This window comes from Dermacentor silvarum, chromosome 3 (assembly GCF_013339745.2).
Source record: "Dermacentor silvarum isolate Dsil-2018 chromosome 3, BIME_Dsil_1.4, whole genome shotgun sequence".
Taxonomy (NCBI): Eukaryota; Metazoa; Arthropoda; class Arachnida; order Ixodida; family Ixodidae; genus Dermacentor; species Dermacentor silvarum.
In genome coordinates this window covers 5883029-5910405 of record NC_051156.1, presented here as the reverse complement: position 1 = coordinate 5910405, position 27377 = coordinate 5883029, and the positions used below count along the sequence as shown (strand labels likewise).

General features: G+C 44.2%; 1 long non-coding RNA gene across 1 annotated transcript in view; it reads right to left on the bottom strand.

The window, feature by feature from the left end:
* Positions 1 to 27377, bottom strand: part of LOC125943722 (uncharacterized) — a 44454-nt gene that overhangs the window by 4299 nt on the left and 12778 nt on the right. Inside the window, exon 2 of the long non-coding RNA XR_007465855.1 lies at positions 19400 to 19450. This is a non-coding gene — a long non-coding RNA (uncharacterized LOC125943722). The remainder of the gene's footprint in view (positions 1 to 19399; positions 19451 to 27377) is intronic.

Here is a 27377-nt window from a genome sequence, read left to right as displayed (position 1 = left end):
GTATGAGGTATGATTCTGTATATTTTCTCTCGCGAGGTGAACGAAAATTTGTTTGTAGTATATAGAGTCTTGCTTCATCAAATATATGGCCGTGCTTACTGAAGTGGCTGGCTACTGCTTTAGGTAAATTGTGTTTTCTATCTGCGCGATGGCCGTTGAGTCTCGTGTGCATTTCTTGTCCAGTCTCATTTATGTATTGCTTGTTACAAGCGGCACATTCTAGACAGTAGACTACGTTGCTTGACATGCAGGTGAAATTCGAAGTTACCTTGTGAATGTAATCTGACGCTGTACTTTTTACTGTAGTAGTAGATTGAATATGTTTGCATGGGGAACACCTGGAGCGGCCACAGGGACCGGATGTTGGCTTCGTCTTTGTCCTTATTTGACATGTACAAGAATGTCCTTGAAATTACTGTTCCGTCTGTAGGCTACTCTGGGCGGGTCGGGAAAGATCTTATTAAGTTTCTGGTTGCTGGTGAGAATTGGGTGCTATTTCCTGAGGATATTGTTCACGTTGGGGAGTGCATTTGAGAATTTAGTAGTCAGAAGAGGCGTTGTTGTCCTTGTGATCTTAGGGCGGGGTTTGAGGACCTTGGCTCGATCAAGCTTGGTTGCAGCGGTGTAGGCTTTCTGAAGGGCAGTGTTCGGGTAGTTCCTGCTTGATAGGGTTTCCTTAAGGTGATCGAGTCTGTCTATGTAGTCATGGTTTTCAACGCAAATGCGACGAAGTCGTGTGGCTTGGCCTTTAAAGATACCTTGTTTGCAATGTCTGGGATGGTGGCTTGTATAATCTAGGTACTGTTGTTTATCAAAAGGTTTTCTATACAGCGTTGTCTTTAGTGTCCCATTATCAATATATATTGTTGTGCTCAGAAAGTTTATGCGCTCATTTGAAGATTCCAATGTGAATTTTATTGTTGTGTGAAAAGAATTTAGGAAAGTTACAAATGTATCTAAACTTTCCTGACCATGTTCCCATATTATGAATATATCGTCTATGTATCGTAGGTATGTGTGGGGCTTGTGGGTGCAACGAGATAGGAAATCCGTTTCTAGAGTACCCATAAATATGTTGGCGTAGGTTCGAGCAAAAGGTGTTCCCATACTTGTCCCATGTATTTGTAGATAGTAATTTTCCTCAAATTCGAAGTAATTATATGTCAGAACTAGTTCAAGAAGAGACAAGTATACTTCAATAGAGTGTTGTGCATTGTGTTTGGACAGCGTTTCTATTATCGAGTTTAAACCATCAGGGATTGGAATGTTGGTGTACAGGGCCGTGACGTATAGTGTTGCGAGGATTATGTTTTGCGGTAGTGTGCCTTTTGTATTAATGTCCTCTATAATTCTGAGTAGATGGGGGGTATCTTGTACAAATGACGCAAGTGTTTTCGGAAAGTCACCAAGGAAGTGGTTAAGAAATGTGGAGAGGCTTTCTGTTGGGGTGTTGTTGTTCGATACTATCGGACGCCCTGGGATGTTAGCGGTGTGAAGTTCCGTGGGTGGAATTTTATGAATTTTCGGAAGGAGGTAGAAGCGTCCTGCAGCTTTGTTGCTTGGTTTAAAAAATTTGAATTTTGATGGTGTTATCAATTCATCATCCAAAAGTGATTTCAGCCTGTTGGTAATTTTCAGTGTGTATGGTAACGTCGGATCATTGTCTAGCTTACGGTAATGTTCAGGGTTGTTTAGATGTCTGTAAGCCGCGTGCTTGTACTTATCTATCGGCCAAATAACTATACTTCCACCCTTATCTGCTTCCTTAATGACAATGTCGTTCCGGCAACTAAGATTTGAAATGATACGATTCTCTGATGAAGTTATGTTTTTAGGTCGCTTAGCTGTCTTGGATTGGCTTATAATTTCTTTAGTGACAGTTTTGAGGTATAGGTCGAGTTCTATGGCTTGTTCTGGTTCAGGAGTCCAAGTAGATTGGGCTCTAAGTGGGGTCGTCCCGGTGACTGGTGCGTTGTTGTCGGCGAAAAAATGTCTTATCTGCATTCGTCGGGAAAATTCCGAAAGATCCTTGTGAAGCTCAAATTCATTTATTGTGTTGTTCGTGGGAGAAAAGTTTAGGCCCTTGCTAAGTACGTCTATTTCTTCCCTACTTAATGTTTTTGAAATATCTACAACATTAGACTGATTTAATTTTGGGGAGCCTTCAGCCACGTCTGCTATTTGTAGATTCGAGCTCCATTTTGTTGGCGTGAGGTAGCCGTTTGCCTGGAAGGTTGTTTTCTGATTGAAGTTCGCTTTCTTCCTCTGTTTTTGAACCAGTTTTCGAGACTGTGCTTCGTGGTACTGCTCTAAATCTTTCGTCTCATCCGGTGTCAGGGCTATGTTCTGAAGTCTATGGCTAAAACTTTCCAGTTGTTCTTCGCAGTGTTCCGTGAGTATATTCAAAAGTGAGAAGGAGGCATTGTTTAATGTTATCTGCCAGTTTGCACGATGATAGGGGTGGGAGTGTTCCTAGAGCTGGTATAGCCTTCAGGGTTAGTCCCTTGGGGATTATATTGTTCTGTGTGCAGTCTGTGTACGTTTTCAGATGAAAAGTGTAACTCACACGTTTCTTGGTAAGTTTTCTGGCCTGCAGAAATTCTGTACTGCGTGGCTGAGAGTGGTTATTAACTTGCAATGACTGCCATTTATTTGCCTTCTGGCGGGTAGATCTGCGTGTCGTTTGCTTCTGTTTGGCAGGTTTGTTTCCGCATGCCTCACTTAGTTCCACCTCTGTTTCTGTTTGAGTCTTTGCGTGTGCAGGCGAGCGTGTGGGTGTCTGTGTGAATGTTTCGGTTATGGATTTTGTGTTGTCTGTGACAGTTGTGTCTGTTTGTACTGCCATTGCGTGTGCAGGCGAGCGTGTGGGTGTCTGTGTGAATGCTTCGGTTATGGATTTTGTGTTGTCTGTGACAGTTGTGTCTGTTTGTACTGCCATTGCGTGTGCAGGCGAACGTGTGGGTGTCTGTGTGAATGCTTCGGTTACGGATTTTGTGTTGTCTGTAACAGTTGTGTCTGTTTGTACTGCCGTTGCGTGTGCAGGCGAGCGTGTGTGTGTCTGTGTGAATGCGTCGGTTATGGATTTCGTGTTGTCTGTAACAGTTGTGTCTGTTTGCACTGCCGTTGATTTCGTCTTTGGAATAACATGTGCGCGGTGGCTCGTTTCACAATGAGTTGTCTGTGTGCCCGAAGTGACTGTTGCAGTTGTGTTGTGCGGGGTGGCACTGTCGGTAGGGTTAGATTTACAGAGTGTTTTTCTGTACTTGTCCTTAATAAAGGATTTGATGTGTTCAGAAGCTAGATGTATTCCTCTGCGGTTAAGATGGAAGCCATCCCAAGCTAGGTGTTCATGCGGTGCTTCGTGTATTTCTGCGTGGTGCATTGTGTCGACGTTCTTGTGGACCTGTTCTAAGTTAAAGATTAACGAGTAGAGTTTGTTGATTTCCTCATTGTGTTTCATGAGCTTGTTAGTTTGGTGGATTAGTGGTCGGTGTTTGTTTTGTAGGCGGGGAGCAACCGTTGTCACGGTTATGTGTGCGTTTGGGCGAGCTGTTTGTATGGTGCGTATTACGTCGTTCATGGACTCGATCGTTTCCGTGGCGTTGTCTGTGTTGAGGTTGTTAGTGCCTACATTGATGATGAAGTGTGTGGTGTCCACTGGTGAATCACAAACTAATGGAAGAATATCTGATGTTTGCGCCCCGCTCAAATGTCTTATGTACGGCGCGTGTGGTCCTGGTGGAAAGTATTTCTTCAGGTACTTGTACTGGCAGTACAAACAGACACAACTCTTACAGACAACACAAAATCCATAACCGAAGCATTGACACAGACACCCACACGCTCGCCTGCACACGCAATGGCAGTACAAACAGACACAACTGTCACAGACAACACAAAATCCATAACCGAAACATTCACACAGACACCCACACGCTCGCCTGCACACGCAAAGACTCAAACAGAAACGGAGGTGGAACTAAGTGAGGCATGCTGAAACAAATAGCAGACGTGGCTGAAGGCTCCCCAAAATTAAATCAGTCTAATGTTGTAGATATTTCAAAAACATTAGGTAGGGAAGAAATAGACGTACTTAGCAAGGGCCTAAACTTTTGTCCCACGAACAACACAATAAATGAATTTGAGCTTCACAAGGATCTTTCGGAAGTTTTCCCGACGAATGTGGATAAGAAATTTTTTCGCCGACAACAACGCACCAAACATCAGGGACGACCCCACTTAGAGCCCAATCTACTTGGACTCCTGAACCAGAACAAGCCATAGAACTCGACCTATACCTCAAAACTGTTACTAAAGAAACTATAAGCCAATCCAAGACAGCTAAGCGACCTAAAAACACAACTTCATCTAGAGAATCGTATCATTTCAAATCTTAGTTGCCGGAACGACATTGTCATTAAGGAAGCAGTTAAGGGTGGAAGTATAGTTATTTGGCCGATAGATAAGTACAAGCACGAGGCTTACAGACAGCTAAACAACCCTGAACATTACCGTAAGCTAGACAATGATCCGACGTTACCATACACACTGAAAATTACCAACAGGCTGAAATCACTTTTGGATGATGAATTGATAACACCGTCAGAATTCAAATTTCTTAAACCAAGCAACAAAGCTGCAGGACGCTTCTACCTCCTTCCGAAAATTCATAAAATTCCACCCACGGAACTTCACACCGCTAACATCCCAGGGCGTCCGATAGTATCGAACAACACCCCAACAGAAAGCCTCTCCACATTTCTTAACCACTTCCTTGGTGACTTTCCGAGAATACTTGCGTCATTTGTACAAGATACCCCCCATCTACTCAGAATTATAGAGGACATTAATACAAAAGGCACACTACCGCAAAATATAATTCTCGCAACACTAGACGTCACGGCCCTGTACACCAACATTCCAATCCCTGATGGTTTAAACTCGATAATAGAAACGCTGTCCAAACACAATGCACAACACTCTATTGAAGTATACTTGTCTCTTCTTGAACTAGTTCTGACATATAATTACTTCGAATTTGAGGAAAATTACTATCTAAAAATACATGGGACAAGTATGGGCACACCTTTTGCACCAACCTGCGCCAACATATTTATGGGTACTCTAGCAACGGATTTCCTATCTCGTTGCACCCACAAGCCCCACACATACCTACGATACATAGACGATATATTCGTAATATGGGAACATGGTCAGGAAAGTTTAGATAAATTTGTAACTTTCCTAAATTCTTTTCACACAACAATAAAATTCACATTGGAATCTTCAAATGAGCGCAGTAAACTTTCTGGACACAACAATATATATTGATAATGGGACACTAAAGACAACGCTGTATAGAAAACCTTTAGATAAACAACAGTACCTAGATTATACAAGCCACCATCCCAGACATTGCAAACAAGGTATCTTTAAAGGCCAAGCCACACGACTTCGTCGCATTTGCGTTGAAAACCATGACTACATAGACAGACTCGATCACCTTAAGGAAACCCTATCAAGCAGGAACTACCCGAACACTGCCCTTCAGAAAGCCTACACCGCTGCAACCAAGCTTGATCGAGCCAAGGTCCTCAAACCCCGCCCTAAGGTCACAAGGACAACAACGCCTCTTCTTACTACTAAATTCTCAAACGCACTCCCCAACGTGAACAATATCCTCAGGAAATACCACCCAATTCTCACCAGCAACCAGAAACTTAATAAGATCTTTCCCGACCCGCCCAGAGTAGCCTACAGACGGAACAGTAATTTCAAGGACATTCTTGTACACGCCAAACTAAGGACAAAGACGAAGCCAACATCCGGTCCCTGTGGCTGCTCCAGGTGTTCCACATGCAAACATATTCAATCTACTACTACAGTAAAAAGTACAGCGTCAGATTGCATTCACAAGGTAACTTCGAATTTCACCTGCACGTCAAGCAACGTAGTCTATTGTCTAGAATGTGCCGCTTGTAACAAGCAATACATAGATGAGACTGGACAAGAAATGCACACGAGACTCAACGGCCATCGCGCAGATACAAAACACAATTTACCTAAGCAGTAGCCAGCCACTTCAATGAGCACGGCCATATATTTGATGAAGCAAGACACTATATACTACAAACAAATTTTCGTTCACCTCGCGAGAGAAAATATACAGAATCATACCTCATACACAAGTTTAAATGCCTGCACCCCACGGGGATGAATTTATCGCGTGGCAACTTAGAATCGCTAAAAGCAGTAACATAAACCTTAAATTGTCATACCATTAACAAAGGCGCAAAACAAGTTAAACCTCCAGCTAATCTCGATGCTCAACCTCACCTATTCTTCCATTTCCAGTTCTTCACTGCATCTCCCCTACCACTCAATTTATTATCCTCCTCCATGCTTTTACTCATTGATAAACCACACGAACGGTTTTCGAGGTACACCTGTCCCCTCAGTGTTCATGTTTCAAATTATATTTCTTCCGCTGTCACTCTCATGTGCCGTTTTTTGTATCAGTTTTTTTTTCTTCTTTTCCTTTTTTTTTCTTTTTCCCCTCAACCTCACCTATTCTTCCATTTCCAGTTCTTCCCTGCATCTCCCCTACCATTCAATTTATTATCGTCCTCCATGCTTTTACGCATTGATCAACCATACGAGCGCTTTTCCAGGTACACCTGTCTACACTGTCACGCTCCTGCGCCGGTTTTTTTTTTTCTCCACACAAGATCCACACCGAGACAGTCCAAAATCCCAGGCGCCAGGATACCTTTTTCGGCGCCTTGACCACACAAGGTCTCGCCAATTCTGTATACCGCCGCGACGACGCCTAGGGCGAACTAGTGAGGCTAACGTCCCTTGACGGACCAAGCTGCTCCCTGTCAACCACAAAATTACCCGATGCCTTGATGCTACGCTACTCAAGTCATGCTTTCAACTCGTATTGTGACCTGCACACTGACCGGCTCTTCAGGGACCCCAAACGCACGCCGACCACGACTCCTCCAAACACTCGCCTCTCGCTCCCCCAACCCCGTCTGACGTTTTTTTTTTCTTTTTTATAATTTTTTTGCCACTTTCTCGCTCTCCCGCTCTTGTCCCCTCGTCTTAGAAACCGCGCCTAGCCAGTCAAGCACCAGCGCTCATTTTCTTTTCAGTTTCTCCCTTTACAGCCAGCCACAGCGGACATCGACGTGACGTCACTCCACTAACCCTTTAAAACTAACCCGCCGAGGATGACGAGGCCGCCTTTGACGAAGATAGGTCCTCCTATCGAAACGTTGGCCAGCCTTTCTGAGGCACCTTATCCCTGTTTATAATCCTTATTCCTCGTGTGCTACTCCATTAGTCAGCCATCTTTTTTGATTTTGGAATTGAGAACTTGAGTACTTTAACAATAACAGAGTTATATGAAATGACGTGTTTATTTCAACAATTATAGAGCATATGGTTTTCGTGCTATGTAATTTTTTTACGCAATTTCCTGTGAAAGACCACATATGTATATGTATTTTTATGTATCGTTGTTTTCTGCTGCCTGTGCTTGTTGTTTTTGTTTTATTTTAGGGGTGATGGGGCTCCTCAAGCTGCTTCTATGCAGCTTTTTTCCCGTCATACCCAACCACAAATGCACATTTCTCATGTACCATGTGATTAAATAAACTCAAACTCAAACTCAAACTCAAACTCAAAACCACGATCTGAATATGAGGCACGCCTTAGTGGGACAGACAGACAGACAAGGAACATTATTAAGGTCCCGAAGAGCCAGCCGTTGGAGCTCCAGAGAGGACCCCTGGTTAGCTGTTGGCTAATCTCAGGTTGGAGCCGGGATGTCCTGCCTCTCTGCTATCTCACAGGCCCTCTGGACCGCCTTAGACTGATCTTCCTGTTTAGTGCTTGTGATGGCCTTCTCCCAGTCCTGCTGCTGTTGACGTCATGTAACAAAGGGCATTGCCAGAGCATGTGGGCTAAAGTACAGATCTTCCCCGCTATCAGGACAATGAGGATCTGTCTGTGTGGAGTCTACTCAGGAAGCCTCTCGATGGGTACGAACTCGTCTGAAGCATCCTCAGCGTACGGGGCTGTGCTCTACTGAATTTGGGATGGCGGGGTTCAAAACGTAGCCGCTCCACTCTGTAATGTGCCGTTATTTCATGAAACGTAAGTAGAGGGTCACTATGCCCAATAGTATCCGAACCAGCAGAGGTCCCACGTCCGTCGCGGAAGTGAGTTCTCGCGCATGGCGGTGAGCAATCTCAATGGGTTTCAGACGACCCGGCACCACGTCTTCTCCCATGTGAGCTGGGAAACAAATAATGTGGTGGACAGTCTGTATGTATTTTCTTTTCTAGAAGCGCTGCCGCTTCTTCTGCTACGAGGCCCGAGGCGAAAGCCCTGACCGCCACGCGGGAGTCCGTGTAAATAATCGATCTTTTGGGATCAAGCATCGCAATTGCGACGGCAACCTGCTCAACCATATCAACAATGTTAGTCCTTACCGAAGCCTCGGAGAGAAGTTCACCCCTGTCGTTAACCGCAGAGACTGTGAATTTATCCGCGCAACCATACTGGGCGGCATCCACAAAGGATTCAATGCCTGAAGTGTTCTTTGAAAACGCCTTAGCTCCCACTACTCGCCTTCCCTTATTGGGCTGCGGATGTACGTTTCAAGGAAATTAATCAACGACGTAGGTACCTCTGACCGTAACGTCAAGTTGGATCATCTCCTCCCGGCTGAAGCTAAGTTGAAGACCCGCTGCCTCCAGAAGACGTCGGCCGGCCTGAGAGCCCGAAAGCCTCACAACCTGTGCAGATCGTTGTGCCTCAATCAGCTCAAGGGTAGTGCTGTGCACCCCCGGCTGCATGAGTTTCTTCGTGCTTACTATAATCATCATCATCATCAGCCTATATTTATTTCCCCTGCAGGACGAAGGACTCTCCCTGTGCGCTCCAATTACATCTGTCTTGCTTTAGCTTATTCCAACTTGCGCCTGCAAATTTCCTAACTTCATCGCCCCACCTAATTTTCTGCCGTCCTCGACTGCACTTCCTTTCTCTTGGTATCCATACTGTAACTCTAATGGTCCACCGGTTATCCATCCTGCGCATTAGATGGCCTGCCCAGTTCCATTTCCCCCTGTTAATGTCAACTAGAATATCGGTTATCCCCGCTTGCTCTCTCATCCACACTACTATCTTCCTGTCTCTTGAGGTCAGGCCTAATATTTTTCGTTTCTGCAAACCTCCAAGTTTCTGCACCATATGTTAGCACCGGTACAATGGAATGATGGTACACTTTTCTTTTGAACGACAGTGCTAAGCTCGCAGTCAGGATTTGGCAATGCCTTCCGTGTGCACTCCAACCCAATTTTATTCTTCTGTAAATTTCTTTCTCGTGATCAGGATCCCCTGTCAGTAATTGACCCAGATAAACGTACTGCTTTACAGACTCCACAGGCTGACAGCCGATCCTGAATTCTTGTTCCATTGCCAGGATATTAAATATTATGTTTATCTTCTGCATATTTATCTCCAATCCCACTCTTACACTTTCTCGGTTAAGGTCCTCAATAATTTGCTGTTTTTGTCCCCATGACCAGGGGGACAGCTGCTGGATAAGATTGAATAACAGTCGATTTAATCAAAGATGAAGGAGGTATCATGCTTTAAAAGATTGCGGCCCTTTATACGCAATGCCTCACGTCTTCAAGTGTACCAGAGAGCTGGAAGAACGCCAACATTATACTCATTCATAAGAAGGAAGACGTTAAATAACTGAAGAATTATAGACCCATTAGCTTGCTTTTAGTATTGAATAAAATATTCATCAATATAATTTTGAATAGAATCAGGGCAGCACTTGACTTCAGTCAACCAAGAGAGCAGGATGGTTTCAGGAAGGGATATTCTACGATGTATCATATCCATGTTATAAATTAGGTAAGTCTACAATCATTGCATTCTACCGGGGCTAACATATGGGGCTGAAACTGTAATAGTGATGTCCAACACTTTCTTGATGCTTTTCCACATCTGCAGTCAAGTTTGTCCCTCTCCGTTTTTGTCCAATGTAAGGCTGAAACAACATAATTGACGTGGCTCATGAGGAATGAGTGATGCGCCCTAAGCAGGTTGTCCTCACCCATCCCTCCTTTCTTATTGGAGACTCTCATGATCAGTCTAAGAATGCTTCCAGTTTTCAACGTGAAGTGAGCAATGGCCATGGCATTACAACCTCTGGAGTCAAGCAGCCGCCCGAGGATTCTGATCGAGTCGACCCTGGGGATCTTCTGACCATTCCTCATATAAACATTAATAGGAATCTGGTCTAGAGGTGTTAACCCTCGAACCCCCTGTCTCGACCTCCTGCACAGTAAATGTTCGGATTTATTCGGGGAGAGCTCAAGTCCCGTTCCGTCAAGGAAGGACTGTTTAACGTATAGGCCTTCCTGGAGCGCCTGCTCCACGGCCGCCTCCGAACCTCCCGGGCACCAAATTGTGATATTGTCAGCGTAGACCACGTGTTCCACACTCTGTACAGCTGATAATCTCTTGGAAAGCCTGTGCATTGTAATGTTGAATAGAAGGGGGCAAATCACCGCACCCTGAGGGGTACCTCTGCGTCCGATCTCAAATGGCTCCGATGTCGATTGTCCTACTCTGATAGCCGCCTTCCTGCCCCTGAGGAAGGATTCCCCAAAGGTAAAAAATCTACCCCCAGGTTTAGCGCAGCGATTTTCTTGAGAATGAAGTCGTGAGCGACTGTATCGAGTGCGTTAGACAAATCTAAGTCCAATATGCCTCTCACGTCCCTGCTTCTATTGTTAATAACCTGAGTCTTTAGCGGAAGCATTACATCCTAGCGGAGAGTAAAGGCCGAAATCCAACCATGTTGTACGGGAACACTTCCTCATGCTTTATGTGCCTGGATATTCTGTAATGTATAGCGTGTTCTGACACTTTGCCTAAGCATAAGGTGAGTGAAATTTGGCGGAGATTATCCAGGCTAGGCGATTTTCCGAGTTTGGAAATGAGAATTACCGTCACCTGCTTCCATGATTCCGGGACTATGCCCTCTTTCCAAACCTTATTTATTTCCCTGATGATAACGCTTATGACTTATCATACAGATTCCTCAAGAGCCTGTTCGTTATGCCGTCGGGGCCCAGAGCTGATCTGCCATTCAAGCTCTATGGACCTCCCTTACCTCCTTAATTTTGATCACCTGGCGTTAATTAACGTGGAACTATGCAATCGTTTTTGCATTTCTCCTCCATCGAAATGCGACCACCGCGGCCACATCGAACCCCTGACCTCTATCCAAGCAGCGCAGTACCATTGCCATGGACTGCGTTTCGGGCACGGGTACCTACAAAAGTGATGGGTCAAACCTGCGCGGAATGCGGCAGCTTTGCTTTATCTGTGCACAAAGTGCGTAGCTTAAAACATGAGTGATCAAGTTGAATTGTTGCTGACGACATAACTGAGGGCATATTTGACGGCAATATTCGTGATTGTGGAAGAGTGGGTTGAAAGAACCTGCGCCTTGTGCACTTTGCTGTGGTGCATTTCCCACTTCGAGTGCGCTGACAACAGTGGCTATATTTCGGGGCTGTGCAGCATCGGGGAGTGAAAACCATACACATTTAGATTACGGGTGCCTTGGTGGTGGGAAACAGATATACAGTAAAACCTAGAAACTACAGATGTCCCATGGTTCTTGCACTGACAAACTACCACGAGTTATGAAATAGTATTCCTGGTTTACGAAAGATTAACCTCTATTCATACTCATAGTTACTACTACACCTAGTCAAACAATTTCTTACAACAGTATGCAAGGGTTTATTTGGGCAGCGTGTTAAGCCTAGTCAATACTACGCCTCGTCAACCTATACGTTCAGCTACTCGTGTTAGTCGGTTGTGTGCTACCTGTGGAGCCAGCCTGTGCAGTTTTTTCGAATACCTATGGTAGTCAAGTACCAGCTGGTCTAACTATCAGTTCGTCTACCTGTGGCGGTGGTGGGCGAACAGCTGCAGTGTGGTATTGGGAGGCGGGTTCCGCCAGCAACTGCACTATCACACACACATGATGCATCTCATTTCGTGTACCATGCTGTGTGCTACGGTGGCAACAAGAGTACTGGCATATGTGCATGTATTTCGGAGCTAACAGAGGCCAATGCTGTGAAGAACGAACAGATTGTTTCCAGAGCAAAGAAGCTGCTTTCGAGAAGCCTGAATGCCTTATTAGCCACTATTTCTGCTGTTTTCACCGTAACAGAGTTCAGAGTTTAAGTATTCCCTGCAGCCTTGTGAACCCATCAAAGGAAAATAAATTTGGATCAGACGGACTCGGAGGCACATAATTATTCCTGCGCGAGAGAATAACTAAGTGGCTGACTATTAGTTTTACATTTAAAAAGTATAAAATACAACAGACAAACATAAATGTTTCCTAAGTATCGCACAGGACTTAAAAAAACAATAAATTATCACACGAGTCGTTATCTATTTACGAAAAAAAATTATAGGATGAATCTTTTCTTTTGCGTCTGCTAGAGTGTCGACAAACTTTCCTGTGAGAAAATATTAGCCGTAATTAAGAAAATATGGAATTGTCGGAGCAAAGAGCGAACGTGGACGAATCCGAATATACAGATACAGGAATGAGTGACGGAGAAATCCAAGTAACCTTGCAAAGCGTGATCAAAGTAGTCATAGAATACGCAACACCTAAAGAACTTGTCTGCTACTCGAAAAATTCAGTTACGACTGTAGAGAACCGCATGCAGAGGCAGGAAAACTGTCACCCCGCACCGTCAAATCACGCTCAATATTGGCTACCGGACAGAACATCCCAATAGTACCGAGCATCAGGATCCCTCGACTCAGAATACAAGCTAATGGACACAACAATGAAGTAATAAGGACACTAGACTCACTCGTGCATCAAGCTACAAGACTCATTTCGCGCGTCTCCAACAGACATCACGGCATGAAAATAACTAATCTACTAGATTGGTGCAGGCTTTTGTCATAAGCAGAATAGTGTACGCTACCCCATTCCTGCAACTAAAGAGTGATGAACGCACCAACATTAACCTCATGATCACGAGAGCCAACAAGAAGCTCTACATCAACGAATTAGAACCGCAAACGAAAGGTTTGAGGCTCTAGGAATACGCAATACTCTTGATGAGCTCATGGAAGCCCAAATATTTGCCCAGCTGGAGAGACTCTCGCAGTCCCTGATGGGGCAACACATTCTCCAATCACTCGAGGTTACACACAACACAAATTCGGACCAAAGCGGAACATTCCCACACACTTCAGAAAACACATACACGTCCCACAGCATCTGCGCAACCACGTGCTGGAAAGAGCAAAATCCTCATAAAAACGCTTTGCAAACTTTAAGGACGCGCCTGTGTAGACGCGGCCGAGTATAGTGATCGAGACACCCAGGCAGCGGCTGTACTATAACAATAAAATCAAACTATCGCTGCAAGCTCAATCATTACAACCTCGTCGGAGGTAGGGGAGGAAGTCGAAATTGCCTTGGCGTACGCTCCCTCAGCCGCCAAATTCATAGTCAACGACTAAAAGAGAGCCATATGAAATTTTGCGAAAGGGCGCATTTCGCCGGAAGCCCTCCAAATTCTGACCAGGGTACCCAAACCCGGCGTAGATGGACGAATCTCGTTTGGGCACCGGTGCACTCCAGCCTTCAGGGAAACGAAGCTGCTCACAGTGCGACCCGAGAACTTGCCATCCGTGGCCACACGACAAGCTCGTGCGATGAGCCGTTTGAATCCCTCCGCCATTCAGGAAGAGACCGGATGATGTCTTACAAGGAAATTCTCCGATTCTACCGTCAGAGCAGCGGGCATTTCCCTACCGCTCACAAAAACTTAGATAAAAAGCAATCATTAACCTTGCGCCTCTTACAGACGCACACTTTCCCGAACCCAGTGACGTACAGACATCTCTATCCCGGCCTATATGCAGCAGACTGAAAATTATGCGCAGGTAGAGCCGATCTTCACCACATCATGTGGGCGTCTCCTTTGATATGAATCAAAAGAAAAGTCGCAATTTTGCCCGAAAGGCGAAGCATCGATTGTGATTACAAAATAGTGGACATCTAAAGGAAGTAAAGACAGTAGTTTTATCGGCAGTATAAACTTGTGAACATAGGCATACTAACTGAATGAATAAGCATGGTGCCGCTCGCGCACAAGCAAACATGACCGCATCTCTCTCGACGATCGCGGAAACTCGCTGTCAAAACGTTTAGGCAACGTTCACACTCGGGAAGCGGCAAGCGGGCGGAAAGGCCAAAGCGGCCGGTAAATCTTTTGTGCACATGTCCACGTTGTTGGCATTCGTTTTGCTACCGCCGCGGCCACCGTTGCCGCTTTCGCCCACATCCATCTAGTCTGCGTACGTTTGTCGGCGTGGTAGCGCTCATTATCGCACCATTTCGAGCAGTATGTTCATTCATTGACCCACCCGTCATCAAAAGTGATCATTTCGCGCAACTTCGCGTGCTATCTGCGACGTTCGGTAAATTCCAAGTTTTCGTTCCGTAATTCTCCTCACATGGTCACGGTAGCGCTGAGTCACAGATTGGTGCCTAGGCGTGATTATATTTTTTAATAGCGTTTATTTACAGGTTTTAATAACATCTCATCACTTCGTATTATTGGCGACGCCTCCAGTACACCAAAGCTAAAACCCAGCGTGCGCTTGTGTTCATTCCTTGCCCCCCAGATGCTTGCGGCCCATGTGCGCGCTCGCGGGCGCTCGGACTAGAACGCACCCCTTCCCCCTGCCTTCCCTCCGGAAGACCGCGCTTCCTATCCGGTCTGCTCCCTTCCGTGTGCCTTATTGAGCCGCGATCGCCGGCTCACCCTCACACGCTTTCACATGCACATGCAATATACGGCGCACGATGCGGAGACCTTCATTATGGTATCTGGCATATTCTACTGTGCTAATTCGGCACTAGAAATACCACAACTTTATAAAAATATCAGTATTGTACTTCTCGTGTAGCTATCTAACATCTGAGGCCGCTGGATCAAATCCCAACCGTTTTTGCGAAATGCAAAAACGCCTGTCTCCCGTGAATTGGGGGCACGTTAATGGTCCCCTTCGTGGCAAATTACTATATACGGCGGGCCTCATAATCAAATCGTGGTTGTGGCACGTAAAACCCCAGAATTCAATTCAGCTTTTTAACACCAGCAAAACTGTACTGAAGTTGTAGCGAGTTGTAGGCAGGTGTGAAGAAGTACTCACAAAGTAAGGATCGCAAGAGCAGACGACAGGGCGGCTGTCCTCAACAAGAGGAAAAGAAAGACATGGGAGGCTCGTGCAGGGAATTAAAAAGGGGCTCGCGCAGAGGAGATCGTTCGAGAGTGAGGTTCACTTGACCAGGCGTCTGTCTTCGGGACAGAGAACGCCTCGGGTTGTTGCCCGGAACTAGACCTCGGAGCGGCCTGCCGATGTCTACCGAGCTGTGGGCCACCCACCTTTTCCTGCCCCGTGCTGATTTTTCTACTTGGCCACGTCGGACATCACTCTATCCCCGAGTGTTCCATCTTTACGAGTCTCCCAATCCTCGGGACTACAACAGCAACTTCGTGAGACTGCGTAGTTTTTTCCTTGTTTTTGAACAATCCCGATCTAGTTTAAGATGTTTTTTTGTGTCTATGTGCCGTCTAATATAATTGTGTGTTTCATAATCACGCACGGTCTCCTCCATCTTCCTCGCGTCACACGCCTTTCAACGTGACGATCCTAAGCATCACATCAGGTAAGTAGTTTTCATTTGAATAACGATAAAACCCTTCAAAACTCCTATCAACCAATCAAGAGTTCCTGCATCCTGCAGTTTTGTGCCCCTGCGCTACTTTCCAAAGAAACAACAATTAAATCATTTTTTTAAAACATCTTCCAAGGTTGTTACTTACAGTATGTGCAAGGTAATTATTTATCATTGAAATCTTCTCTTATTGTCAAATTAGTGATATACATGTATATTTCCGCAGCAACAAAAAACATTACTTAGTACCCTGAAATCTTTCTCTCGGTCATTATGTATGTATGTATGTATGTATGTATGTATGTATGTATGTATGTATGTATGTATGTATGTATGTATGTATGTATGTATGTATGTATGTATGTATATACATATATACGCATTACTCGTGCGATGCTCTCACCATAGAGCTACCGCGGAGCCGCTTTGCCATCCACTTTCTGTGGTATTTATGTTTTACAACTAGAACTAAGCTTGGGAGTGTTAGCCAGCGCTAATGCGAAGACGTGGGTTCGTTCGGTCTCGAGCGGGTCTCGCGGCAATTTTGCGTGTATTTTAAGGCTTCTTTCATGCTCCGAAAAACACTTTTATGTAGCACGTATTGAGCAACAAAAAGCTGTATCGGGAGTTTTTTATGTTGCTCTACAATTTTTTCATTGACACTATGATAATTAGGGCAGTACTTCTCGAGTTAGATAATTAATTACAATTACCCAATTAAATGTCAGCAATGAAAAAAGTCGGCAGATCCCACGCCCTGTGGGAATCGATGTTATGCGAAGCAGTGTGAGGGGATCGTACCAAGTCGACGAAACGACCATGAGAGCACCAAGACATAGCGCCTCTTTCATGACCTACATGACACCCATGACAAGACATTCATCTCATGAGTCCTCAGGACTCCCTTTAGCTACTTCTAAGTAGCTAAAGTAGCTTCTTCTTAAGGCGAATGCATAGTCATGCTCATGGGTATGACTTCGACCATCAACCTTTGGGCTTTTCCTTCACTTCGTGCCACATCCGAATCCATTTCATTGGTTTTTGAGTGTGAGTCTTTTTTCGCAGAGTCATTTGCATTTTTGCTAAGTCATGGTCATGACTATGACTTCTACCACAATCATTTAGTGTTTCATTCCCTTAGTGCCCACGTCAGAACCCATTTCAGTGGCTTTTGAGTGTTCATCTTTTTTTGCTGAGTCATTTACGTTTCTGCTGAGTCATGCTCATGACTATGACTTCTACCGCCATTCTTTAGTGTTTCCTTCACTTAGCACCCACGCCCGAACCCATTTCAGTGGTTTTAGAGTGTTAGTATTGTAACGATGTTGAGGAACACAGGTTGACAAAACAACATTATTTATTAAGGGCGAACCTGTGCCAACGACTAAAGGTAACTGCGGTCGTGCAGAATGCCCGGCATTCGCGTTCTAAAACTGGCGTCAAACCGTCTTGTTTCTTCTCGAGTCCTGCCTCGTGCGCGTGGCGCATGCGAGTCGGGTCCAAGCGGGTGCTCGTGCCACGAAGATCGCTGCCTGTTGTTGCTGAACAACACCACGGAACGGCGTGCACAGTGTCAAATACGAAGGGCGCGCAACTTGAATGTGGCCAAGTTGTCGCGGCAATATTTTCCCAATAGGTCATTGTCATTTTTGCTCAGTCATGATCATGCTATGACTTCTACTATCATCCTTTAGTTTTTCCTTCCCTTAGTACGCACGCCCGAACCCATTTCAGTGGTTTTTGAATGTTTATCTTTTTTCGCTGAGTCATTGTCATTTTTGCTGAGTCATGCTCATGACTATGATTTCTACCAGCTTCCTTTAGTGTTTCGTTCATTTAGTAGCCACGTCCGAACATCATTTCAGTGGTTTTTGAGTGGTAATCTTTTTCACTGGGTCCTTCTCATGACCTACGTGACACGCATGTCATGACATTTATGTCATGACCTTTCATTAATGTTCGTCATACACTCCTGTGATACTACGCCAATTTTGGTACCTACCAAGTTAACGAAACGACCATGAGAGTACCAAGACGTAGCCGACTGTTTCAATTGACAGTATCTATCTATCTATCTATCTATCTATCTATCTATCTATCTATCTATCTATCTAGCCGCCTACGTGTTTGCGCTCTCATGGTGGTTTCGTTAACTTGATATGTACCAAAATTCGCATACTATGACAAGAGTATACGACGCACACAAATTATATGTCATGACGTGAATATCATGACATGCGTGTCATGTAGGTCATATAAAAGTAGCAAATTTTCGCGAAGAAATGCTTCGCATTTAATAATTACTGGCGGCTATTCCACTGCAATGGGAACAATGTGCACTAGGATTTCTAGGAGGAACGCAATCGCTCAGTTTTTCAAATATTGGTCTAGACAGTAGGGACAGCCCGTATATATATATATATATATATATATATATATATATATATCATAAGAAGCCAACAAACAATGATACCAAGGACAACATAGGGGAAATTACTTGTACTTACTAATTTAAATAAAGACATGATAAATTAATGGAAATGAAAATGGATGAAAAAACAACTGTCGGCAGATGGGGAACGAACCCACGCCTTCGCATTTAGCGTGCGATGCTCTCAGCATTGAGCCACCGCGGAGCCGTTTTCCCATCCACTTTTGGGGGTATTTGTGTTTTACAGCTAGAAATAACCCTGGGAGTGTATATATATATATATATATATATATATATATACAGGGTGTTTCAGCGAGCACATTCAAAAATTCTTAAAGCTTGCCTGTGGCAGATAGCCCAATTCTAGTTAATGAGCAGGCCTACTGAAGAGGCGGACATTACGTGCACAAAAAATTGAAATGCATAATCGGCTAATTAACACAAAATCACTATTTAAGTTTTTAACTAATTAGATGATGGCCCATATTGTAATTTACAAATTGTAGCCCGGGAGTTTGCAAGGCGGATCCACTTGGAACAATTTCTCGGGATGACACCAGTTCCGAGATATTAATTCCCGAACTTTGCGGAGAAATGCATTGGCGTTCCAGTTAATTTCCTGCTTCAATGCATAAAGCGACGTTTTGTTAAGAACTTAACTGGAACACCAATGCATTTCTCCACAAAGTTCGGCAATTAATATCTCGAAACTGGAGTCATCCCGAGAATTCGTTCCAAGTGGATCCGCCATGCGAACTCAACGGCTTCAATTTGTAAATTGCAATATGGGCCATCAGGCAATTAGCTAAAAAAATAATTAGTGATTTTTTGTTTATTAGTCGATTATGCATTTCAATATTCTGTGCAAGTAATGTCCGCCTCTTGGAGTAGACTAGCTCATGAACTAGAATTGTGCTATCCGCCACAGGCAACCTTTAAGGATTTTTGAAAGTGTTCGCTGAAACACCCTGTATATATATATATATATATATATATATATATATATATATATATATATATACTGGCTGTGTTAAGAGGTAAACACTGTGGATGCAAGAGTCGTTAGTCACCAAGCCCCCCCCCCTTATTTTTTTCCGACCACCTCTTTCCGAGCGAGCAATGCTGTCTCTTACGTCTCTTTTGCATCATTCGTAGTTCTCCGACCTGGACCATCATAAACGCAGCTGAAAAGAGAAACAACATACCTGTGTTCACTCTCCAGTGCAGAGAGACAGAGAAAGAAAGAAAAAGAAATACAAGGAGGTTAGCCAGTGTAAATACCGGCTGGCTACCCTGTACTGAGGAAAGGGGTAAATGGCACAAAAGGTGATAGAAGAAACAAATAAAAAACATTAAAGTAAAAAATTCGCGCAATAATGCGGTCCTACGCGCTACAGCGTTCAAAGCCGGTTGCACAATTCACAAGCCCTTAAGAACTTCAGCAAGAGCCCTTCAGGCCTTAAGTGCCGAAGCCCGTCTAGACCAGTGTCCTAAACTTTTTCCTCTGTGATGGCGCGATTGTCCAGTTTTTCAAGCGCAGTCGCGAGCACTTTTCTTGGCACATTGTAGCGGGGACAGTCACAGAGGAGGTGCTTCATTGTCTTCTCGCAGCCACAGTTGTCGCAAGCAGGGCTGTCAGCCTTTCCAGTCCAGAATTACAAAAAGGTATGAGCAGTAAAAAATCGCAGCCATTCCACTCTGTGAATGTGGGCTACCAGCGGAGAAGTAAAAGAACTACACAAAAATCGCTACACGCACCAACACGGCAATCGCGCTGTCCCGTTTAGTCACGTGCCGAATGTTCGCAATCACCGATATGTCTTTTTCAAACCGCAATTGCTAGCACACGACAACTGAAGCAAAACGTTTTGTCCACGAAGTCTTGGTGGAATCGCACATCCGCACGTATCAGCCTTCCGAGCGTGCTACCTCCGTCATCGTGCCGCATTAATCGCCTCGCGAGCTGGGGGCCTTTCGGCTCGAGCCAGCCGCTTATACGGGCAGCCTCCTGGGCGCCTTCGTTGCTTCGTGCCGCCCACCGCTCTTGCTCACGCCTGCGGTCCCGAAGTTGGGCCCCGTGAGCAGATTGTTTGTCTGGCCAGAAAGTCCCTCTGAAATTTCGCATACGCAATCTTGTGCTCGTCCCATTTACTGGCGTGTTACTTGCGTCGCTTCGCCGCATTGTCCTCTTCAGGACACCCGTTCGAGCCCGGCGCTTACGGACACGCTCTCGGGCACGATCTTCAGCCACGGCCGCTGGCTCCTTATAGAGGGCGGTGTTTCGCACTATTGGGTTGTTTCTTAGCTTTCCTCTTGCTACGCCAGGTGCCAGCACAAGCCTTACTGGTTTGCTATGCCTCCTCATAGAGTGCGCGGGAGTTTTTAGGTGAGGACATTGGAAATCCTCCGTTATAAAAAAAAGAAAAAAAAACACATCAACGGACACAGTTGTATGATACAAGAGCGCAAATTTTCGTTAGCTGGCTGGGGGAACACTTCGAGAAAAACCACGCAGCAACATTACCAATGAAACAGGCCTGTGCACTAAGGAATTGTCGTCAACAGCGAGCACGCCGAATTTCACATGCCTACACCGTGAAAACCTTAGCTTTCCTGTGTCAGCACACCTTCGCTTTTATTATTTGACAACAAAATACCGTATCTCGATAACTAGCCTATTCGTCTTCGCGGATCTCGTCACCCGCCATCACCTTGATTTAAATGTCACCTTTACTTTTGTTGCTGTTGTCTATTTGTTTGGAAGTCGCTTACGATCGTTCTCTGTTATCCTTGATAGCTGTCTTGGTATTACAGAGAAGCTGTTAACTGCTCACTCTTCGATGGTTGTGTCCGGCAATAGAAAAAAAACTCTCATTGGCCGTATTCTGTATGTGCGAGTGAAAGCGCGCGAGGGCGAGGAACACGCGCTTTCAGAGGGAGCGAACGCACGGCAGAGAGCAAACGCGACTTAAGCCCGTTTCACATGGTGCGATTTTGCAGTGCGTTTTTCGCACCGGAAGTGCGATTTCCGCCGCATGCGACGAAAATCGCTGTCGCAGGGCCGATTCTGCGATTTTCAGCTGCGATCAACCGGTTGGTCGCAGCGTCGCGACGTCGCAGCAATCGCTGTGATTTTCCGTCGAAATTGCGCCGAGAGCTATTTCACGGTCTGTTTTGGAAAATGGCGTCGTTCGCTCAACACAACGTTTAGATACCTTTTTGTCTATAAATCTTGGCTCAACAAGCCTCGTACAGTGGAACTAATTGAGTGGAGCCATGGCTTGCGCAATCGGTACGTACTATCAGCACCGACACGCGAACAGTGCAGATAAAAACTCGTAGGTCAGATTGGGTTCGTGATTTCTATGCGTTGTTGACACGCTGCGTTGCTAATCACGCGACGCTTTTTTTATGTTGGCTTTGGGTGCTGATAGTACGTACTTTTGCGTGATTTCCGTTATTCACACGCGCTGCGAGTTGGTAAATACTACGAGATGTCCCTCACGGGAAGGCATGGCCTTCGGATGTCGTCCCAATTTTCTGGTTGTAGAGACAACTCGCGATATACGAAAGCGCCACAGTTTTAGCGCGCTATGCTTTTATGGACGGAACATTTAAAGAATACGCAACTACGGACAAATGCTACGGTCACGCTATACGCGCGACCATTTAGTTGCAGTTGGTTGGTTTGGGCTTTCATGCGCATTTTCCGCAATGAATTATCTCATTTGAAGGTTCTGTTACTTCCGCCGCGATACGCGACTGCTTATCAAGCTCGCAAATCGAACGTGCAAGCTCTATATAGTAATGAATGTTCTACAATAGCATATTTAATGCTTTGACTGGGAATAAACAGTGTTGTCAATTTGTTTATGAAGCAATATTTAAACAGTTTTTTTCTCATTTTTCTGGTGTATCATTTTTCTCCTACACAAAAACAAATAAACCTTCAGTATGTTGCATACTTTGTCCCCTTACTGGATCTGTAGTAAACCTCACAATAACAGGTAATTGCGTATTTCGCTTACTTCAGCACATTGAATTACTTTTTTTTATTCTGGTTGTAACATATCACAGTACTCAAAGAAACTACTTCGCCGTAAACATCCTTGCCTTTTCTTGCTTCTCTGTCTCTACTTCCAGTAAAACACATGCAATAATACGAAAAGCAGGAGAACACCTTGTTTTTATAAGCAGTACATAACTCATTAAACAAAAGCAGATCAGAATTGTTCAGTGAAGTCAGCCGGTTGCATTCCTTTCTGTGAATGATATTATCTTTTCAAGTGTGGGTGGTTCTTGCATGTCTACAACTCATAAAGTGTGCAGACTCATCACGAGGCATAGGTATTGCCCATAACGATGGAGGCAATGTTGCTGATGAGTCTGCACTTACATGTATTACTGCATAAACTCGTATAACCATATCCCATCATTACTCAGTCGTGCTTGGTCAGAGTCATAATCACCAAAATTCTACTTATTCGAGCTTGCTCTGAGTCATATTCACCAAAATTCTACTTATCCGAGCTTGATACGACTAATATTCACAAAGATCCTACTCAGGAAAGCTTGCACCGAGTCATATTCACCAAAAATCTACTTAGCCGAGCTTGCTCTGACTCATATTCACCAAAATTCTACCCAACTGAGCTTGCTCCGACTTATATTCATCAAAATTCTACTTAGGCGAGCTTGCACTGAGTCATATTCGCCAAAAATCTACTTGCCGAGCTTGCTTTGACTCATATTCACCAAAATTATACTCCGATGAGCTTTCCCTGACTACCATGTGACAATATTCACTAAAAGTTTGCTCAACCAAGCTTGCTCTTACTCGTATTCACCAAAATTCTACTCAGCCAGGCTCACGCGAACTCAGACTCATGGTTACTTCGAAGTCTTAATGAGCCGACACCTGAGTGAGTTCACAGGGCTATGTATACATTGCATTATGTGACCTGTGCGGTGAATAAGCAAACATTACATATGAGTACGTGCTGCATCGGGTGAAATAAGGACAACTGTACACGCTGCAGTTTTCTAGAGTTTAGCTGACCGTTGCGTGAAAGCTTCGCCTCATGTTGATTCAAGCAAGTGAATTGGATCTGCATCATATTTTTGCCAATCCTGCTGGCTGTCCTGGCCATTACTGGGTGGCCACACTTTGTACATTTCAACACAAAGTTGAATAAATGACTGCGGTGCAATATATTAAAAAAGATGCTTGCATCACTGCACGTATAACAATCAGAACATGATACAAACACATGCGCATAAGATGCAGACAAATGATAAATACATAAACAGACGGAATCAGCTAGCCACGAACTATAGAAAAAAAAAAGAAAAAGCACAGGCCAAGGCTGCAATGGGACTACGTATAACCATTCCCCTTGCCAGATACATGGGCTATAGGAGAAACACACGTGCAACCTAGCATTTACCTTGAGGTAGCAGCTGGGTCATTCCACGCGAAATGACCCAGCCCAAAAATCGACCATCCCTGATTTTCTTGAAAAGAATTGGGCTAGATGGCTATTGTGTGAATAAGGTTTCACCAAAGTATTTCGGTAGAAAAAAAAATTTGATCACGTGAGCGCTCTGAATTTTCCGCGAAGACGCATTATTTGGGTGGAGGAAATTTTTTTTATTCAAATCTGAAGCTAGGTGTAATAACAAATTTTATTTTAGAGTACCGTAGAGGCATCATTCTTTCATATAATATGATAGCTGAATGCATTTTAGAATTTATCGCGTTTATTTGGCTCAGTAAAAAAAGCAAGAAATGTTGCGTTTTCAGAAAATTTTCCACATAAACTACGCAAAATTTTCAACTACAATAATTGTTTTGCCGTATTGCATGTTGCCACAGTGTATGCTAAATGTAATTTCAAGTTCTTAACGCATATATTTTTTTTAGAAAACACTTCCAAAGTTCCCAAAAGATTGATTTTTTGCGAGATTGAGGCCACGTTTAAGCATTAATGCCCTCCAGATAAAAATATGTCGGATAGATCAATATGCGCACAGACCTCTTACCTTGTGATTTGGAAATTTTTATTCGAGTAAATTATCTTCGAAGCGAGAAAAAAATTTTTGAAGTCAGCAGTCAATATCATCAGTAGGCACTGCGTTCGTGCCGCCGCTCCCTTTGCCGTCCGCTCGGTGTCGGCGGCGCATCGCCGTCTGCCGACCAGCAGACGGCGGCTAGTATATGGGGCAATCATTTTTAAGATTTATGGAATTTTTAAGTTCGCCTGTAGCAGATATCATAATTCTAGTCCTTGAGCTGGATTGTTCAGACGCGGACAATACTTGCACGAGAAATCGAAATGCATATTGAATTAATTAACAAACAACTGTTAATTACCTAATTAGTTTCTTCATGGTGCATATTGCAATTTAAAAATTGCAGCCGCCGACCTTGAAAAATGCATCCACTCGAAATTAATTTCCAGGATGACACCAATATTGAGATGTTATTTCCTAAAGTGCGGGGTGAAATAGGTGGGCGTTCCGGTTACGTTTGCGCTTCTATGCACAGATTAGCATTTTGTTAAATAAATCGAAGTTTCAGCCGAAAGCGAAGTATCGATTGCCATAGCTAATTAGTGGGCAGCTGTTGGAAAATAGGAAATTTGCAGGTGCGATTTGGAATCCGCTAGCGCAAGACAGGAGTAATTGGAGATCGCAGGGAGAGGCCTTCGTCCTGCAGTGGACATAAATATAGGCTTATGATGATGATGATAGGACGTAAGGATACTAGTTTTATCGGCCGTGTAAACTTGTACACATTGGCATACTAAGCAAATTAACAAGCATGGTGACACGCGTGCACACGCAAACGTGAACACCTCTCATTCGATGACCGCGGGAACTCGCTGTCAAAACGTTGGGGTGACCCGGGTGAGGCAGGGCGGCAGCAGCAGAGAGCGCATTGACCTTTATGCTGCCTCTTGCATCAACGCGAACTAAGCTGCGAAAACACAGCGCAGGGTGGACTCGCTCCATGACGCAGATGGCTTTCAAGATACAAGCTGCCCGGAGTAGAACGCCCCCCCCCCCCCCCCCCCCTCCTTACTCCGCCCGTAGAAGGCAGGAGTCTTCTACTCCGGGTGGCACGAAGGTCAGTTCGCTCGCTGCTGCTGCCGCGCTGCCTCACCCCAACGTGTTGACAGCGGGTTTCCGCGGTCATCGAGTGAAAGGTGTTTATGTTTGCGTGTGCACGCGTGTCACCATGCTTGTTAATTTACTTAGTATGCCTATGTGTACAAGTGTACACGGCCGATAAAACTAGTATCCTTAAGTCCTATCATCATCATCGTAAGCCTATATTTATGTCCACTGCAGGACGAAGGCCTATCGCTGCGATCTCCAATTACTCCTGTCTTGCGCTAGCGGATTCCAAATTGCACCTGCAATTTTACCTATTTTCCAACAGCTTCCCACTAATTTGCTATGGCAATCGATACTTCGCTTTCGGGTGAAACTTCTATTTATTTAACAATATGCTAATCTGCGCATTGAAGCACAAAAGTAACCGGAAGGCCCACCTATTTCCTCCCACACTTTAGGAAATAACGCCTCAAAATTGGTGTCATCCTGGAAATTAATTTCAAGTGGATGCGTTTTTCAAAGTCGGCGGCTGCAATTCGTAAATTGAAATATACGCCATGAAGAAATTAATTAGGTAATTAGCAGTTGTTTATTAATTATTTCAATATGCATTTCGATTTCTCGTGCAAGTATTGTCCGCGTCTCAACAATCCAGCTCAAGGACTAGAATTATAATATCTGCTACAGGCGATTTTAAAAAATTCCATAAATCTTAAAAATGACCACCCCATATACTAGCCGCCGTCTGCTGGTCGGCAGACGGCGACGCGCAGCCGACAACGAGCGGACGACGAGGGGAGCGGCGGCACGAACGCAGTGCCTACTGATGATATTGATTGCTCACTTCAAAAATGTTTTCTCGCTTCAAACAAAATTTACTCGAATAAAAGTTTCTAAATCACAAGCTAAGAGGTCTGTGCGCATATTCAGCTATCCGACAATTTTTTATCTGGAGGACCTTAAGGCTTAAAGTGGCCTGAATCTCGCAAAAAATTCATTTTTTGGCAACTTTGGAGGTGTTTTTCTAAAAACATATATGCCTTAAGAATTTCAAATTATTTTTAGCATACACAATGGCAACATGCAAAGAGACAGAAAAAATATTGTAGTTGAAAATTTTGCGCAGTTTATGCGAAACAATTTCTGAAAGCGCAACATTTCTTGCTTTTTTACTGAGCCAAATAAACGCGATATATTTTAAAATGCATTCAGCCTTCACATTATATGAAAAAGCAATGCCACTAGAATGCTCTAAAATAAAATTTGTTACTGCACCTAGTTCCAGAGTTGACTAAAAAATATTTACGTCCAACCAACTAATGCTTCTTCGCAGAAAATTCAAAGAGCGCTCACGTGATCAAAAAATTTTTTTCGACCAAAACACTTTGGAGAAACCTCAATCACACAATAGCCATCTAGCCCAATTTTTTCAAGAAAATCAACGATGGTTCTTTTTGGGCTGGGACGTTTCGCGTGGAATGACCCAGCTATGAACGCGTTTGCATTCGCAGCTGGCCACTCAACCACTCAAGTGTGTTCAGTGTGTACTTGTACTTAGGCACACGTTTTATTGTCTATATCTAAAAAATTTAATGTGGCTCCTCAAAATTTTCACAATGTTTGGATTCTGACGCTTGCAAAGGTAAATATTTTTATTCCATTCTCGTTCAAGGGGAAAGCTCATACAAAAGCTTAGAGATATTGTCAATGTCCCTTACTTTCCATCAGAACATAAGTAGGCTGTTATTGAAATTCTAGCAGCTTTTCAACAGCAAGAAAGGGAATCAGCTTCCCCTGTTTTCAGCATTGGGTTAACGCAGGCAATTCAGGCAGGCATAAAGTTTTGCAAATGTAATCGGTTCGGGAATACAAGATTAGATTGTACCTTGACGCTTTCCTTGCACTTTTATTTTGGTCAAATAATCTAGTTTGAAGTGGCTCCAGTTAGCATGCTCTAACGTTGGTCTAATATAGGTTAACTACATGGCTAGC